General features: G+C 36.7%; 1 protein-coding gene across 8 annotated transcripts in view; it reads right to left on the bottom strand.

Annotated features, from left to right (window-relative positions):
• Positions 1 to 19,105, bottom strand: part of DNM3 (dynamin 3) — a 534,534-nt gene that overhangs the window by 377,551 nt on the left and 137,878 nt on the right. The gene's annotated exons all lie outside the window — the stretch shown is intronic.

Consider the following 19,105-nt stretch of genomic DNA (forward strand, 5'->3'; position numbering starts at 1 on the left):
GTCAGAGACTTACACTACAAGGAATCATAAAGGAAGTACGCCAAGCTAAAGGAGCATAATACAAGTTGGAAACTCGGATCTACTCAAAGGGATAAAAACCTCTGAAAATGGTAAATGCAGAATATTTCTTTCCCATTTTTAATGTCTTTAAAAGATAGTTGATTATTTGAAGAAAAAATAATAGCCATGCATTCTGGGTGACATTTATAACTTTTGTAGAAGACATTTATAATTTATGTAGAAGATATGACATGTGTTTTACATAGAGACAGATTTATAACATATGTAGAAGACAAAATAGCAAGATGGTAGACTTAGATATAATGATACCAATAATTATATTGAATGTAGATGATCTAAATACTATAATTAAAAGGCAGAGACTGAAAGTTTGGATAAAAAACACCTAAGCAAAAGTTTACAGAACTGAAGGGAGAAATGAGCAAATTTACAACTGAAAGAACAAGTCAATGAAAAAAATCAAGCACTATAGAAGATTTAAACAGCACTATTAATATCAACAAACTCAACCTACAGTATATCTACAGAACACATCAGCCAACAACAGTAATTCTACTGTTCTACATATTCTACTAATACACATTCTTCCCAAATGAACATTGGTCATTCATCAAGATGGACTACACATGATACTATCAAGCAAATCTCGATAAATTTAAAAGGAATAAAATCATACAGAAATTCATACCATAAAGTTATTTGGAAAATCCCAAAATATTTGGAAATTAAAGAACCTATCTCTAAATAATCATGAATCAAAAATGAAGTAATGGAAATTTTAAAATATTTCAGACTAAATAAAATAAAAGCTCACCATATCAAATTTATGCAATGTAGCTAAACTAAGGGCTTAAAGGAAAATATATAGCTTTAAAATGCTACTGTTACCAAATAATAAATGCTTAAAACCAGTGATCTAAGTTTCCACCTTAAGAAGTTAGGGAGAGAATAGCAAATTAAATCCAAAGTAAGTAGAAGTATAAATAGTAAAGATAAAAATGGAAGTGAATTAAATAGAATATAAATTTTAAAAGATACAATCAATTAAATCAAATGCTGGTTCTTTGAAAAGATCAATAAAATTGTCTATTTTCACTTTTTGACTCCACATTATACTGGAGGTCTTAGCTAAATCAGGAATAGATTGAATGAATAAAATTGTAGAGAGTAAAAGTTTCTATTAATATTTACAGACAGCATGATTATGTATGTAGAATATTTCAAAGTACCTACAAAAGGCAACCAGAACTAATAAGTGAGTTTCTTAAGGTCAATATACAAATATAACCTGTGTCTCTATATATTGGCAACAAAAAATTGAAAATTTTTTCTTAAAATAAAATTTATCATAGCATCTAAAAATATAAAACACATAGGGATACATTTAATAAAATATATGCAAGACATGTATACTGAAAATTATAATATACTACAGAGAAGACCTAAATAAATGGAAAGAAATACCGTGTTCATTGACTAGAGCATTCAATATTATTAAGTCAATTCATGGCCGGGCGCGGTGGCTCACGCCTGTAATCCTAGCTCTGGGAGGCCGAGGCGAGTGGATCGCTCGAGGTCAGGAGTTCGAGACCAGCCTGAGCAAGAGTGAGACCTCGTCTCTACTAAAAATAGAAAGAAATTATCTGGCCAACTAAAAATATATATACAAAAAAATTAGCCGGGCATGGTGGCTCATGCCTGTAGTCCCAGCTACTCGGGAGGCTGAGGCAGTAGGATCGCTTAAGCCCAGGAGTTTGAGGTTGCTGTGAGCTAGGCTGACGCCACGGCACTCACTCTAGCCCGGGTAACAAAGTGAGACTCTGTCTCAAAAAAAAAAAAAAAAAAAAAAAGTCAATTCATTCCAAATTGGTCTATAATAGTGCTATTCAACAGAACTAAATACAATAATGGAAATGTACTGTATGTGAGCTTTCCAATACAGAGCTATTAACAATATGTGACTATTGAACACTTGAAATATGGTGAGTGTGACTGAGGAACTAATTTTTAAATTTTAATTAATTTAAATTTTAATAGCCACATATGGATAAAGCCTAGCATTTGACAGTACAGCTATAGATTTAATGTAATTCCCAAACTAAATCTCAGTACATTTTTGTAGAAACTGACAAGCTGATTTAAAAATTTAAATGAAAAGACAAAATATCCATTACATTCAATGCAATGAAAAAAATCCATACACTATGTGATTTCAAGTCTTACTGTAAATCTACAGTAATTAAAACAGTGTGGTATTGGCATAGGAATAGACGGATGGACCAATGGAACAGAACAGTGAGTCCAGAATTATACATATAGATATAATATATATTAAACCTATAATAAATTCATATATACACACACACATATAATTTGTTTCAGACAAAGATGCCCATGTAATTCAATGGAGAAAGAATAGTATGTTTGAAATAAATGGTACTAGAATAATTATATATCCTTACAGAAAATAATGAACTATGGCCCTTACTTCACATCTCATACAAAAAAAAGATCACAGATCTAAATATAAAGCTAAAACTGGACCAATGGAACAGAACAGACAGCACAAATCCACACACTGACAGCCAATTGGTTTTTGACAAAGGCACCAAGAATACACACTGGGGAAAGAAAGGACAGTCTCTTCAATAAACTGTGCTGGGAAAACTGGATATCCACATGCAGAAGAATGAAATTAGATCCTTCTCTCTCTCCATATACAAAAATCAACTCAAAATGGATTAAAGACTTGAATGTAAGATCCAAAACTATAAAAACTACTAGAAGAAAACAGAGGAAACTCTTCATGACATTGGTCTGGATAAGGATTTTTTGGATAAGAACACAAAAGCACAAACAACAAAAGCAAAAAATAGACAAATGAGATTACATCAAACTAAAAAGCTTTTGCAGAACAAAGGAAACAATCAACAGAGTGAAGAGACAACCTACAGAGTGGGAGAAAATATTTGTAAACTATGCATCTGATATGGGGTTAATATCCAGAATATACAAGGAACTCAACTCAATAGGGAAAAAAAACTGATTTAAAAAATGGGCAAAAGACCTGAATAGACATTTTCAAAAGAATACATACAAATGACCAATAGGTATATGAAGAAATACTCAACATCAATAATTATTGGGAAAATACAAATTGAAACCACTTTGAAGCTGGGCATAGTGCAACATGCCTGTAGTCCCAGCTACTTGGGAGGATCATTTGAGCCCAGGAGTTTGAGTCCAGCTTGGATAACACAGTGAGATTCATATGTAATAAAAATAAGAAATAAAAATAAAAGGAAAAAAAACACAGAGATACCAGCTCACTCCAATTAGATTGGCTACTATCAAAAAGACAAAAAATAATGAATGCTACATATGGATGTGGAGAAATGGAAACACTTATGAATTGTTTGGTGGGATGTAAATTAGCATAGCCATTATTGAAAACAGTATGGAGTTTCCTCAAAAAATTAAAAAGAGAACTACCACATAATCTAGCAATCCCACTACTGAGTATTTATCTAAAAGAAATAAAATCGGTATGTCTAAGAGATATCTGGATGCTCATGTTTCTTGCAGCACTATTCACAATAGCCAAGATACAGACTCAAAACTAAATGTCCATCAACAGTTGAATGAATAAAAAAAATGTGGTATACATACACAATAGAATACTATTCAGTCATAAAAATGAATGAAATCCTGTCATTTACAACAACATGGATGAATCTAAAAGGCATAAGTGAAATAAGCCAGATACAGAAAGACAAATATTGCATGATGCCACTCAAAAGTGTAATCAATTATAAAAAAAACTGATCTCATACAAGTACAGAATAGAATATTTCACAAAAGAAGATACACAAATGGCCTATAAGGACATGAAATTATGCTCTATGTCAGTACTCAGAGAAATGCACATCAACAGCACCAGATGTTATGATGACAATTAAAACTAGCAATGCTGAGTGTTGGTGAGCACATACAGCAATTGAAACACTCATATATTGCTGTTGGGAATAAAAATTGTACAACCACTTTGGAGAGCGGCTTAGTGGCTTCTTAAAAAGTTTAAACATACATTTATCCAGCAATTCCAGTCTTAGGTATTTTCCCAAGTGAAATAAAACATAGGAAGTAGAAAACTTGTAGATTAATACTTATAGCAGCTTTATTTGTAATAACCCAAAACTGGAAATAACTTAAAGATCCATCAACAGGTAAATGGATTGATAAAATATGGCATATTCACACAATGAAATACAATTTACCAATTTAAAAGAGTGACCTACTGAAACATGCAGCAGCCTGGATGGATCTCAGAAACATCATGCTGAGCAAAAGAAGCCAGGCACAAAGAGTACTTACTGTATGAGTCCATCTGCATGAAACTCTAGAAAAAACAAATCTAATTTATAGTGACAGAAGACAGATCAATGGTTTCCTGGAGCCAGGAATGGGTACCAAGATAGAGACTGACTGGGAAGTGACATACGGAACCTTTCTGGGTGATGGGAACGTTCCATATCTTGGTGGAGGTGTTGGTACATGGCTGTACACTTGCCAAGTTCAAACTTTACACTCACGACGCACACCTCCCTACCCAAGCCTACTGTCTCAGGTAGCCTCAAGGCAACCACAATAAGTTGCAAGAGAAGAGGGGGAAGGTATTGACAGCAAGGCAACAAAGAAATTAGATTTAAGACCTATGTCTAGGGAAAATCTTTGGGTACAGCTATTTGTACATGGAATTAGCTGGAAGCAGATAGTTGAGAAGCTGAGTTTTTAAACTAATTGAATTCACAAAGAAACACAAAGCCTGGCCTGAAAAAGCCTTGGAGTCATAAAACAACCTTTACGGTGCCAAGTTTTTCCAAGAAGGCGGCAGGCAGTGAAGGCTGTGCATCACTCAGGAAGGTCACAATTCCCATTTCTACTTCAGATATGTCATAGAGACTAGGAACAAGGAAGAAACTTCCAGAATTTGAAACCCAGGAAGAACAATGAACAGACAAAGGGGTTCCTCCCAGAAAGCACAATTAGGATTTAATCAAGAGCCTGGTCTGCACAACGCCTGCCCGGCAGCAGTCCGCCACTGCCGAGGACCTGGGACTGGAGGTATTTCCCACTCCCACCTTTCTCACACAGGAGTTTACACTGCAGATAATAACTAACCACGCTCCACACACAGCCCTCGGCAATCTCTCTGGAATCCTGAACAGATCACTGACTGCTGACCACAAAATGTCCTGGCCCAGAATACCATCAGGGGACTCTGTCAGCAACAGCAGGGAAACTCTTTTAACTGGTTCCAGCTGGTTAACTTGTGACTAGTTAATACCACCAGATCTCTCTCATTCAATGTTATCCTTCCTTCCCAAGCCAAATCTAAACTCCTATGGTCATCTATTCTCCCTAAACAGGAATTTCTCCTACAGCAAGTTTCCATTAAGTCAATTGGCTCTGCTGGGACCTACTTAATGGGGAACATGATTTGCATTATATAGACCACTACAGGCACCATTACCAGAAATTGTAATTTTCTAGGGTTTTTTACAATTACAGTTGTAATTGGCTCTTAAAAAAACAAGGAAAACACACACAATTGCATAGTTAATACAACTGCTTTTTTAAAGGGTGGCTCTGGCTTTGTGCATCATAATAGGTTATAAAAGTGATAACCCATCAATGTGCAAAGAGCCTTGGACAAATTATAGTGCTGGCAGCCCTAAGGAAAAAGGGCAAGAAGGAAATATAAAGCAAAGATTAACTTTGCCGAGCAAGATTTAAGTTTAATAGCTATACACTTCCAACTGCTACAACAATTGATTTCTTAAAGTCTTTATCATAGAACTTCCTGCTGGAAAAATAATAAGTCTGAAACCCATGAACCACCAATCCACTTTTTAAACAATGAAACAAGTTATTTTATGTAATGCTTTTATATAGCTTATCAAGTTCCAGGCACTTTTCTAAGTACCTTGCAGACATTAACTCATTTAATAGTGATCATAACAGTCCTATAAGGAAGGCATTATCACCCCCATTTTACAGATGAGGAAACTGGGGCACAGAAAGATTAAGAAATTTGCTAAAGATCACACAGCTAGTAAGTGGTGGCGCCACGATGCAAACTCAGGCAGTTTGGCTCCAGAGTTGTGCTATTAACCACTAGATTGTACTGCTTTTAAATGTATTTTTATGTTTTGTGCTTTGATTAGTGTAAATTCTTATTAAGGCAAAATTTCTTAGAAATGTTTCTCTGTTATTTTAGCAGAACAGCTTGTACTTTCATTCCAACATGCTGCCTACTTCTTCCTCTTACTGCCTATCTGCCAATTCCTTTCACTGTGCCATCTGGAGCCATCTTTATTGTCACCAAATTACTCCAACATACTCATGCTCGTGTCTAAACAATAGCTCTCACCTCCTCACCTTCATTCACACCCTGTTCTCTTCTTTATGCCTCTCACGTGGAGACTGTTCTCCCAGGTTTCACAGAGCCCAAGGTTGGAGGAAAAGAGTAGAGGTAAAAAGTTTTCTTACTCCTTAGTGCTTTTCCAAACCAAAATCTTCCACCTTCACAAAAATACATTGTTTTGGAGCCTGACATCATCTGGCAGCCTCTATTCCTCCTTGTTGCTGTGATCCACCAAATGCCCACACACTCACATTCAATACACACACACACACACACACACACACACACACACAAACTTACTGAAGACCTTAGCATCACGATATGCCTCGGTACACTTACTTCCACCATTATCCAGGCAGCAGCAATGCGTGTGAGGATGATGTACCCAGTTCTCTGGCTATTGACGGCTTCCACTCTAGGAGCTTTGACCTGAATGCCATTTTAGCAATTCCTTCCCCTGGCCACATCCTGGGCACTTATACCTTGAATTTGTTACAGCTATAAATCACAAACTCTAATGTTCTACTCTCTGACCACAAATTTCTATTCTCTACTTCCTTTCCCCTCTTTAGAGGAATACATTGCTATTCTTCAACCTCACCTGGAACCCCATCCCTGAACAGGTCCTTTTTGGCTTCACTTTCTTCCCTTCTTCCAAGGACTTCACAGTCTATCTTTCCAATTATTATTTTGCCCATATCCTCAACTCTTTTGCCCACTTTGTCTTCCATCCAACCCATTCTGCAAAATCCTGACCCAAGAGGAATCCAAGTATTTGCCTCCCTGAGCCCCAGCTGTTGGAAGTTTCTGGGAGTCACATAATCATGAAGTTTATGCAGATGGGCTCTGGCCTTGATAGGGTCCCCAGTGCTTCTCCTCAAATGTCTTCCCTCCTCTCCCATCCTCCCTACCCCACCCCCACCCACGGTTCTTTCTCAGCTGTTAACCTTGCTACCCACTTACAGAGAAAAGTCTGTGTTCACAGGCAATGAATTCTTCGAATACCCCTCCAGATAGCTAAAAATAAGCCTCTATCTACACATACGCTTTCTTACTTCATTCTTGCCTCAATGGAAGAAATGATTTTCCTTGTAACCAAGGTATGTGGCAAGCATTCAAGAAATGTTGTATAGAAGGAGTAGAGGGAAAAATAAGGAAAGGAGGAAAAAGAGGGAGGGAAGGGAGAGAAGGGGAGGGAACAGAAGGGTCCTGAAAGTCAGTCAGGGAAAATGGAGGTTTTACAGAAATTTAGAAGAGTTTTGTTTTGTGTTTTTGTGGTCTTATTTTATTTATACTACCCACAAAATAACTATATGGATCTAGTATATATTCTGGGGAAGGCTTGCCGAATATGTTTTTATAGCAACTTTTAAAAGAGCTTCTACGTTAATGGAAATGTTAGACACTCACGGTCAATATCAGAATCCAAGAAGAGAAAGGTTTAATTGCATAGTCAACTATTATGTTTTAAATGTCTTTGAATTTTGAAATAAGAAATACATGAGAACACAATTATTCTGTAACATTAAAGTCATCTTAATTAAACACTTTTGCCTTGAATAGCAATGGAATACTTAGCCATATATAATATAAAGAGAATTCTGAGAAAATGAAAATTCATATTACTAATTTGCAATTAATTTCAGGGAAAGAGAGAATATGTTTCATTGCTTTCTTAGTTTTTTTTGTTTTTTTTTTTTTTTGTCTTTCTCATGAATGGTGTTTCTTTATACATTAAATTTCTACATTCAAACGCCACAAAGAACAACTCAGGGAACTTTTAAACTTGTTCAAGCAACGTCTTTATAGTGACCCCCAGTGGCAAAAAGAATGAACGTGTCAGGTTTAGAAATCCACGTTTAGAAAGGTTTAGAAAGCCTTTCACATTAATGACAATAACAAGTTCCATTTTAATAGCACATGCACTTTGCTTTCACATTTTTCTCTTTTGTTCCTATTGTTAAAAATAATGCAAATTTTACACACATATACATTCACATTCAAGTTCTAAACATATTCTCTTCTTTTTCACAGTAAATTTTATCATATCAAAGAATATATACTTTTACAAAAATCTTTTTAAAGCCTATAAGACAAACAAGGCAAATGTTTTTGTTGTCATATTTTCAATTCTAAATAAGACTCAACTTACTTTTTCGAAGTTTGAAATGGAAGCTTTTCTCTACACTTGGACAAGCCCATTTTTCAACATACAGATGATCTACTTTCTTTGCAAATGGGATGAATTATAACATGATTTAACAAACTTACTTGCATTGGGTATGCATGAAACTCTTAAAATGCAAGTACATACAATGCACAATAGCAACATGCATTTGAAATGTTTATGTGATTCTCAGACTTCGAAGTGTAATACCAGGGTGATATGTTACATACATTTCCTATCAAAGTTCTGATCATGCAGGATTGCAAGGGCATATGTGTTTTGGCTCTTGCTTTTTTTACAGCAGGCATTTAACTTTTTTCTTGTTCAAGCCTAGTACATAGTAAGTGGTCAATTTAAAAGAATGATGAATTGAACAGAACTGAGGTGAAACAATTTTTTCAAAGACCACAAACCTTTTGGTTTTAGCCTCTGTTTTTAGCAATTTCTGCATTTGAAAAAAAAAGAATAATTTTCTGGGTCTCACTCATGTTAGAAATCAGCTCGAAGACATATCCTCTAAGAAGTCAAAACATGCCTTCTATGAGTTACACACTAAGTTATTTTTTGCTTAAAAAATAAGACATCTTCATACATATTAACTGATTAAATTAAAATCAAGCAGAATTTGTGCTCTCAATGCAATTATTTAACATCTATGCAGTTTTTTAGTTCAGTCAAATATTTAAGCTAAGAATTTCAAGGTAAAATAGGAACCAAATTGGGGGGAAAGAACAGGTATAGAGGGTACAGAGACAGTGTCTGGAAAGTAAGTTTCCCCCATGGATCCTCTTATACTTGCAGTTTACAAACATGTTCATTATAGTCTGAGTGCTGACGATGCCTGGATGTGTGAAGCTTCTGTTCAACTTAGCGGCACCTCCGGCATCTCTATGACCAGATCGAAAAGTGGATACCTGCTAAACGTTGCCAAAGATCAATGAATATCAGTTTACATCACCTGTACACTTTAACTTTTTCCAGATTAAAGAGGGAGGGATATCAAAAAGCACAAGCTGGAGGCAGTGTGTAGGGACACACCTCCATGAAACAAACAAGGACGTCTGCTCCAGCTCAGTGGTACATTCTGGCCCAATTCACAAATGTCACCTCAAGAGAAGGTGCTGCCTTTTTTCCCAGCCAGAGATCGAACACTCCTCTTGGGGTGATTTTATACTCCAGAAAAACCTCTGGTCAGGCTAGATTTAGAAATGAAATTCATTTGTTGTGAAATAAATCACCATGAAAGGAATTTCCAGACACACTTGCCTCCCTAGTGAGGCCTTTGAACAGCCCTCTGTTGCAGACGACAAGCTTGATGGGCAAGGCTGAAATACTGCTGTGCTTGGAAGATAAAAGGCACAGTAACAGTCTTCATGGGTAATGAACTCATGCTCAGGTAATCAATCAACACCACCACTGACGCCTTTGCTTTCCATACAGAAAATGGGAGTGTCTCTTTAGGATGAACTCCCAGCCAGGGTAGAGCAGTGTCTATAAAACATGCAGATGTCAGCGACACTGCTAGGTACATTGAGCAGCAGCATAAACATAGTGTCTTCATTATATGACCACTAGAACCCACCAGGATAGGTGGATATTAAGCCATCATAAATGAACTCAGTATGGTAAGAGCTGTCTTCCCACAAACCAAACTACCAACCAGCCTCATCTGTTTCCATATCCTCTGCCTTTCCTACTGTTAAAATGGAAGAATAATCCAATCCTCTCCAATCCATGGCCAGGGCTCTCACAAGTACCCTGTATCTCACCTCCATTTCTTTAAGTAAAGGATTTTTCTCACCTATTGATCCTGTCTTTATCCTATTCTCCTGCATTTATCTCAGCCCTGTTCTCTGTCACCAATTTTATCTCTCTTTCTACATTATTCCCATCAACACACAAACATGTTACAGTATCTCTCATCTTTCAAAACCATTCTCTTAATCTTATACCACTATTGCTAGTGTTTCATTTTTCTGCTTGCCACTACAGTGAAACCTGCAAGAGCTGTCTATAATTCCTGTCCCTGCTTCCTGACATCCAGCTTTCTCTTGAACCCTCTCTAAGAGACTTTCCTACCAAACCTTCTTATCAAGATCACCAGTGACTTTCACGTGCCAAATCCAGTGGTCAATTCCCTACCCTCATCTTCATTAGATGAGGAAAACAGTCTAATTTACATACAAAGATTGGGGGTGGTGATGACCTGCACCCTGATCAGGGTTGTTTTCTTCCTGTTTACTACCGAATCTTCCAGCAATCAATGGAAAGGATACATGAGCTAAGAACAGAAGTGACTGGACGGACACAGCTTCTCAGCACCTCCCTGGTTCCCCACAGAGGAGCACTTTAAGCTTAAAGTTGAAGACAGCCTGTGAGGGACTGGGGAAATTGCCAAGCCAGAGGGACAAAGAAATATGGGTGCACTGCCCTCTACACCTCTAGGTGAGGAGCAAGCCATTTCATTACAGCATGAGGGAAACCTCGCCACCTGGCAGTCAGCGGCTCCTGGGCTCCGTGTCTCACTGTGATTTGGGGCTTCCTCCCAGCCTCCGCGCGGCCGCCTGCACCACCCTCCTCAGCCTCTCAGCAGCATTGGCACGGCCGGTCACAATGTCCTTGAATGAAGCCCTCTTTTTCTTTGGCCTCTGGAATACCATACTGACTCGGTTCTCTACCACTTCTCCACCACCTCTGCTTCCCCCCATTCACGTACGGAGAGCTCTGGGCTCCTTCTCTGGCCCCCATCTCGTCTCTGTCTACTTTCATCTCCTCCGTGATCTCAGCTCGACTAGTCTCAAGGCTCTAAGTACCTCCTGAATTAATTCCCTAGGGCTGTTGTAACAAATTACCACAAATTGGTGGCTTAAAACAACAGGAATTTGTTGTCTCACAGTTCTGGAAGCCAGAAATCCAAAATCAAAGTGTCGGCCGTGCCACTCTCCCTCCCTCCAAAAGCTCTAGAGGTGGATCCTTCTTTGCCTCGTCCAACTTCTGGCGGCTCCTGGCATTCCTTGGCTTGTAGCAGCACAACTCCAATCTCTGCCTCCATCCTCTTATGACCTTCTTTCCTGTCCCTCTGTGTGTCTCAAATATCCCCCTCTCTTTTCTTTTATAAAGATGTCAGTCATTGAATTTTAGGGTCCACCCTAAATCCAGGATTATCTTATCTCAAGATCCTTAACTTAATATAATAAAGTCTGCAAAGAACTTATTTCCAAATAACGGCACATTCACAGGTATGGTGTGGGGGGAGGGGTTGAGTCTTAGACATATCTTTCTGGGAGACACGGTTAAACCCTCTACAGCACTATAGACTGGTAATTCCCAGATTCATAACTCCAGCTTGAAACTCTCTCCTGAACTCCAGTCTCTTACATCCAACATCACCACTTGGGTATTTAAAAAGCATCTCAGATTTTACATGTCCAAAACAGAACTCCTGATCCCCGTTAAATATTTTCCTCTCCTAATATTCCCAATCTCAGTAAATGACATCACCATTTAACCTGTTCCTTGGGTTAAAACCCTTGGAGTCATCCTTGACTTCTTTCTTTCACACACACAAAGCAAACAGTCAGTGAACTCTGTCAGCTCTACTTGCACACTATAACTTGAATCAGACAGCCTCTTCCCTCAGTACCACTACTTTCCTATGCCAAGCCGCATTCTCTCTCCCCCCACTGGACCTCTTCGATAGAATACCCTAACTGGTCTTCCGGCTTCTACTCATGCCTCTCTTTACTCTTTTCTTCTTACAGCAGCCATACTGACCTTTTACAAAAACATAAATCAGATCTTGTCTCTCTACCCTCAAAACCCTCCAGTGGCTGCTCATCCCAACACTTTGAACAAAATACAAAGTCTTTGTCATGACCTGCAAGATCCCAGGATCTGGGCCCTGCGGACCTTTGAGATTGCAGGACCTGCCATTCTCTTCCATTCACTGAGCTCCAGCCTCAATGTCCTCCTTGCTGTTCTTCGACATGTCAAGCAAGTTCCACTCCCAGTCCTTTGTGCTTGCTATCCCCTATGCCTGGAATGTTCCACTGCCAGAGAGTCGCAGGGCTTGTTCGCTTATCTCATCAGTTCTCTGCTGAAATGCTGCCTCCTTAGACCATCTGTCTAAAGTAGCATTCCCAGTCAGTCCCTCCCTTTGTCCTGTTTTATTTTTCTTCACAGCACTTATTTTTTAATACTATAATGTCATAGCACCTGACATTATAGTAACCTCACAATAAACTAATTGTTTATCTGTTATCTGTCTGTTTTCCCCATTAGAATATGAACTCCATAAGGCCGAGAATGTTTTGTTCACCACTGTATTCATGATGCTAAGAATGGTACCCGACACACAGTAGGTGCTCATCCATTATGTGTTGAATAAATGAACAAGCAACTAGGCTAATCTTTTAAAATCAGTTAAAGCAATGTCATCATATTAAAAACTGATGTGCAAAAGGAAAATCACATTAAATCAATTGAAGATAATTCTCACTGAGTGCTGAGAGGATGTAATCAAGAAGCATTCATGCAGGAATATAAACATGAAAATTTCTAAACCAATTATTTTCCAAGCATTTATAATATTTGTTCTAGAAGTTCAGTCTAAGTTTGTCAAGGGATCTGTTTCTTACATAGATTGATGCCAAGATCTTCTAGTAAATCTCTGCCTTATGATAGAATTATAAAGCAAAACCTAATTCAACATAATTTAAACAGTGTTTTACCATTTAGTACCATAAAATTTCATTATGCAGGTTTCTTCACAATTTTTAAAAATTCTAACGTGTTTTTGATTATCCCTGAATAAAGTGTTTAAAACAGAGTTGGTGTGAGAGAGGTAGATGATACAATGGAAAGAATTAGCACTATTGGCATCTGAGATGGGGCTCATATCATCCTTCTGCCTCTCACCAGCTGTTTGACAGACAGTGAGCAAGCTCAGCTCCCCTGATATACAAAACGGGGGTGATGCCACCTGGCTGGCAGGAGACTTGGAATTACAACATATGACACACAGTGTTATTACACAACTCATTTCACTTGAATTAATATATGCTGTGGCCAAATTACATCCCCTAAAATATGAAAACATGCATTTCATAAAGCTGATCACCCAGGGATTTCTATGACCTAACATAAGAAAAGATGCCATATAAACCAATAGCTTGTTTTTAAATAAGAGTCAAGAAAATAATCAGAAATATGTACTAAGCACCTACCTAGTACAGTGTCCTATTAGGTGGTCCAGCACATAGAATTTACGCTACTGACCATGAGCACTTTGCTGGCTCAACAGATGCCTCATAAATGTCTGTTAAGCAACATATTAATGAACTAACTAGCAAAGGGAGTAACTGAATTGTTAATGTATATAAGTAGGATTCTAAACAGCTGGAGGAAGTGCTCCTTTGAGAAATCACTCAATGCCGTCTCTGTGGTGAAACTCTGTGAGGACTCCTGGTTTACTCTGAATCTATGAGCAGCAGCTGGCACAATTCCTGAAGCACATCAAGCCAAGCTCAGGAAAATCCTTCCAAATCCCCATCCCACCTAAGACCTTCTCTCACTTACTATTAATCTAGCGATTTGCAGGTGAATCTGAAATTACTTTTATATTTATGATACATTATTAAAATGTTCAAAATAATTCTATTACAATTCCATTTTTTAAGTGTTATCAAGCCCATTAATTCATATTGGTGTAGGCAGTAGTTTGGATTACAGAATGTTACTGATTGGTTTCTTTTAAGTTTATTACACTATAAATTATACACAACAAATAAAATAATAAAATCTGGTAGAGTTTCCTTTAAATCTTTTCAAGAGGAAAATAATCACTAGTATTTGGTTAGCCATTTAGAATTAGAGTTATCTTTTATTATTATTATCTTTGTAATAATTTATCTCATAATTAATAATAACTTTTTGAGGTAAGATTTATGATAATTTCATTTAATTTTAGAGATGCGATAATAAGGTTCAAAGAAGTTAAGTAACTTGCCCAAGGACATACAATCATAACGTGATAGATCTGCTTCCAAATTCTATGTTTCTTATGTATATCATTTAATAAGGTAATTAATAGAGGAGTGATCTGACAACGTAGAAAGAGGACTTGCTGCGGGGCAGTGGGGCTGGCACAAGCATACTGTGCGGTTGCAGGTATGTTACTCACATACTGTGTGTATCACCTGGATAGACTTCCTCATCTCAAAATAGGACCTCACCCCAACCAACCTCCAGTATTCTAGTGAAACTAAAGCCAAAGTATGCAACAGCACTTTGAAAAGATACCGCTATACAGAGAAAAATATATGTAAAACATTATATCATTCTGACGACTGGGTGTTTGATGTTTCAAATAGTATAGCCATTCCCCTTGAAATATCACTAAAAGTCTTCATTTTCTCAGTGAAAACATTTTTCACTAATGATTCAAAAAATAAGCTTGAGTCTTGTCTGCCACAAATACCTGACATTCTACATATACTGAGAGAACAATTTCATCATGAAACTTTTTATAATCAAATATAAAAATATATCACTATATCTCAGTATTATATTAATAGTAGTACTTATTTTACAGAAGCTTTCATTTTGAATATCATTATGCAAATAATTTGTAATTACCTTATCAACATGAACCTCCTTTCCAAGTACATACTCAAATATACCCAAGTCCTGCTTTGGTGAAAATGGCCTATGTCAAATAGGCTTAATTTAGTACAAAGTAGTTACTGCCTAAAATAGAATACCTCTCAGAAAACTGCATAATTATGTACCTTGGTAGATAAGATTCTACTTCAGATAGGCTTGAATAAAGAACGGTGCTCTGTTATCTAAATAAGTCATCCTGTTTAGCCAGGGGCAAAACTTCAGGAACCGAGTAAGTGAAGCTGTGAGAACAGGCCTCTGGCACAGTCAGCCAAATCAGTCCTGAAGACCAACAGGGCAACAGTGTCACACCAGATTGCCCTCATCATCCCAATCTGAATGACTTTTACATGCAAGGTTTCTGGTTATTACAGTTGTAAAAGATCGGAACGAGAAAGATCAGTGGGAATGCTGGAATAAGGACCTCTAAAAAGGCCACTTCTCCATAAAGGTAACAAGAAAGAACACTGGCAAAAATTGTCAAAATTGACCTTTTCAAAATTCTGGAAATTAACCAAAGACTTGCAACAATCTGAGGGGTATTTATCTAAATCAGACAACTGAATCTCAGTAAAAATAAGTTATTTGGTGTTTGAACTTGCCCTAATTCCATCTCCCTCTCCTCAGCTCTACAGTAGCCTTGAAAACCAAAACCCACAATTATGGCATAAACCAGCAGCCTAGCAATGCCTAGAAGGGACGGAATGGGGTTGGAGAACACTAAAAATACCATTTTCAGAGAACTGTAATTATTTAACCTGCCTAGCAGTTCCCCAAAACTCCCCATTCATGAGCTTTTCTTTATTTTACCTGACTCAGAGCTTACCCAGTGTGAACAGCCTTTTTCCCCAAGAAGCATTTGTCAAAAACAATCAGTTGCAATTGCTAAACATTGCAGCTGCCTGAGGCAGTGATAACAAGTGGTAGGGCAAAGAAAAACGCTGACCAAAAAATTAAAAGCTTGGGAATGAGATGGCCACAAGGGCCTTCGAAAATTGTGTACATATGTACAATCTAGAATCTAGAAAGCCACACGCATGCTTGGGGCTTTGTGCATGCTCAGAAAAGACCTGAAAAGGTCCTAAATTCTCACCTATGGCTGCCCTTGAGGCTCTACACAAGCAGGAAGTTAAGATTAAGGCAGATTTGTAAACTGCCTGCCTGAGCATTGAAGCCATACCCCAAAATGCACACTGAGACCTTCAGTAAATGTTGGGAAATTTACTGGCTTTGGTATTTAAGGAAATCTCTGTCAATCATTAGCTGACCATTAAGAAAACTGAGCAAAGACTTATGTGGCCACACATAACAAAGAATATAGACTTTACAGAATTGGTTCAGGAAAATTACTGAGCAAACAAATAGCAGCAGCAACAACAACAAACAGCAACAAAAACTTATGTGGCTACACACAACAAAGAATATAGACTTTATAGAATTGGTTCAGGAAAATTACTGAGCAAATAGCAGCAGCAGCAACAACAATAAACAGCAATAAAAACAAGCCTTGGGGGAAAGAGAGGAATCTGATTTCCAGTGTTATCACATTATATTACTTAAATGTCTCATTTTCAACAAAAAATTACAAGATAGCAAAGAAAGCATGACCCATACACAAGAAAATATATAGTCAATAGAAACTATCCCTGAAGAAGCCCAGGCATTGAAATTACTAGACAAAGACTTTAAGTCATCTATTTTAAATATGCTCAAAGAACTAAAGGAAACCATATCTAAAGAACTAAAAAAGGTATGAGAATGATGATTCACCAAATATAACATATCAATAAATAAATAGAAATTATTAAATATTTCTTTAAAAAACCAAATAGAAATTCTGGAGATAAAAATTAAAATAACTGTAATTTTAAAATCACTACAGAGATTCCAACAGCCCATCTGGACAGGCAGACAAAATCAGCAAACTTCAAGATAGTTCAGTTGGAATTGTTTCTCTCAGAATGAGGAAATGAATGAAAAAATAATAAAGAAAAATGAACAAAGTCTTATAGATCTATGGGACATCATGTCAGCATACATACCAACATACACATAATGGGAGTCACAGAAAAAAAAGAGAGCAAAGGAAAAGAAAGAATAGTTGAAGAAATAATGGCTAAAAATTTCCCAAATTTGATTGAAACATCAATCTACACATCCAAAAAACTCAACAAACTCCAAGTAGAATAAACTCAGTAAGATCCTAGAGAAATACACACATCATAATCAAACAGTCAAAAGACAAAAACAAAGACAGAATTGTGAAAGCAGCAAGCAAGAAGAAACTCATCATGTTCAAGAGATCCTCAATGAGATTAATAGCTAAATTTTGACCATAAAGGTTGGAAAGCAGTGGGATGACATGCTAAAAGTGATGAAAGAAAGACTGTCAACTAAGAATTCTTCTTCAAAACCAAAGGAAAAATTAAGACGTTCCAAAGTAAATGAAAACTGAAAGAATCCCTTACTTACAGACCTGCCCTACAAGAATACTAATGGAAGTCCTCTGGGCAGAAATGAAAGGACACTAGATGGTAACTCAAATCCTCACAGAGAAATAAAGAGCACATAAAGGTAACTACATAGTTAAATATAATATATAATACAAATACATTTTGTTTGTTTATAACTCTTTTTCTCATATCTGAATTTAAAAGGCAACTACATAAAGCAATAATTATATATCCATGTTAACTGGCATGTGATATATAAAGATCTAATTTGACAATAATAGCACATATGAAAGGGAGGGAGTATAGCTCTACAGGAGCACAATTTTGTGTATTATTGAAATTAAGTTGGTATTGATCCAAATTAGATAAATTTGTTATATATTAAGATGTTAATTATAATCCTAGGGCAACCACTAAGAAAGTAACTTCAAAAACTTGTAAAATAAATGACAAGGAAATTAAAATGATACACTAGAAAATAGATATTTAACACAAAATAAGACAGTAACAGAGAAATAGAGAAACAAAAAGACAAAAGACACAAAAAATGACAAAATAATAGATATAAATTCTATCTTATCAGTAATTACATTAAATGTAAATGGCTTAAACATTCCAGTCAAAAGGCAGATATTGACAGAATGTATAAAAAAGCCAAACATGTTATCCAACTATATGCTATCTACAAGAGACATATTTTATATTCAAAGAAACAAATAGGTTGAAAGTAAAAAATGGAAAAGGATATATCAAGCAAACAGTAACCAAATGAGAGCTGAAGTGGCTACACTACTGCCAGATGAAATACACTTTAAAACAAAAATTGTTATTATAAACAAAGAAGGACATTTTATAATGATAAAAATGTCAATCCATCAAGAAGGCAAAATAACAATTATAAACATAAATGAACCTAAAAAAAAGAGCCCCAAAATACATAAAGCAAAAACTGACACAACTGAAGGAAGAAATAATTCATCAATAATAGGTGGAGACTTCAATACCCCATTTTTAGTAATAGAATAACCAACAATAAAATAAAAGATCTGAACAACATTATAAACTAACTAGACCTACCTAAAAAAATGTCGGTAGAACACTCTTTCTTTCTTTTTTTCTTTCTTTCTTTCTTACTTTCTTTCTTTTTTTTTGAGATAGAGTCTTACTCTGTCACCCTGGCTAGAGTGCAGTGGTGTCATCATAGCTCACTGCAATCTCAAACTCCTGGTCTCAATCAATCCTCTTGCCTTAGCCTTATGATTAGCTGAGACTACAGGTCCACACCACCATGCCTGGCTAATTTTTCTATTTTTTTGTAGAGACAGGGTTCTGCTCTTGCTTAGGCTGGTCTTGAACTCCTGACCTCAAGCAATCCTT

Source organism: Lemur catta, chromosome 3 (assembly GCF_020740605.2).
Source record: "Lemur catta isolate mLemCat1 chromosome 3, mLemCat1.pri, whole genome shotgun sequence".
In the NCBI taxonomy this organism is placed as follows: domain Eukaryota; kingdom Metazoa; phylum Chordata; class Mammalia; order Primates; family Lemuridae; genus Lemur; species Lemur catta.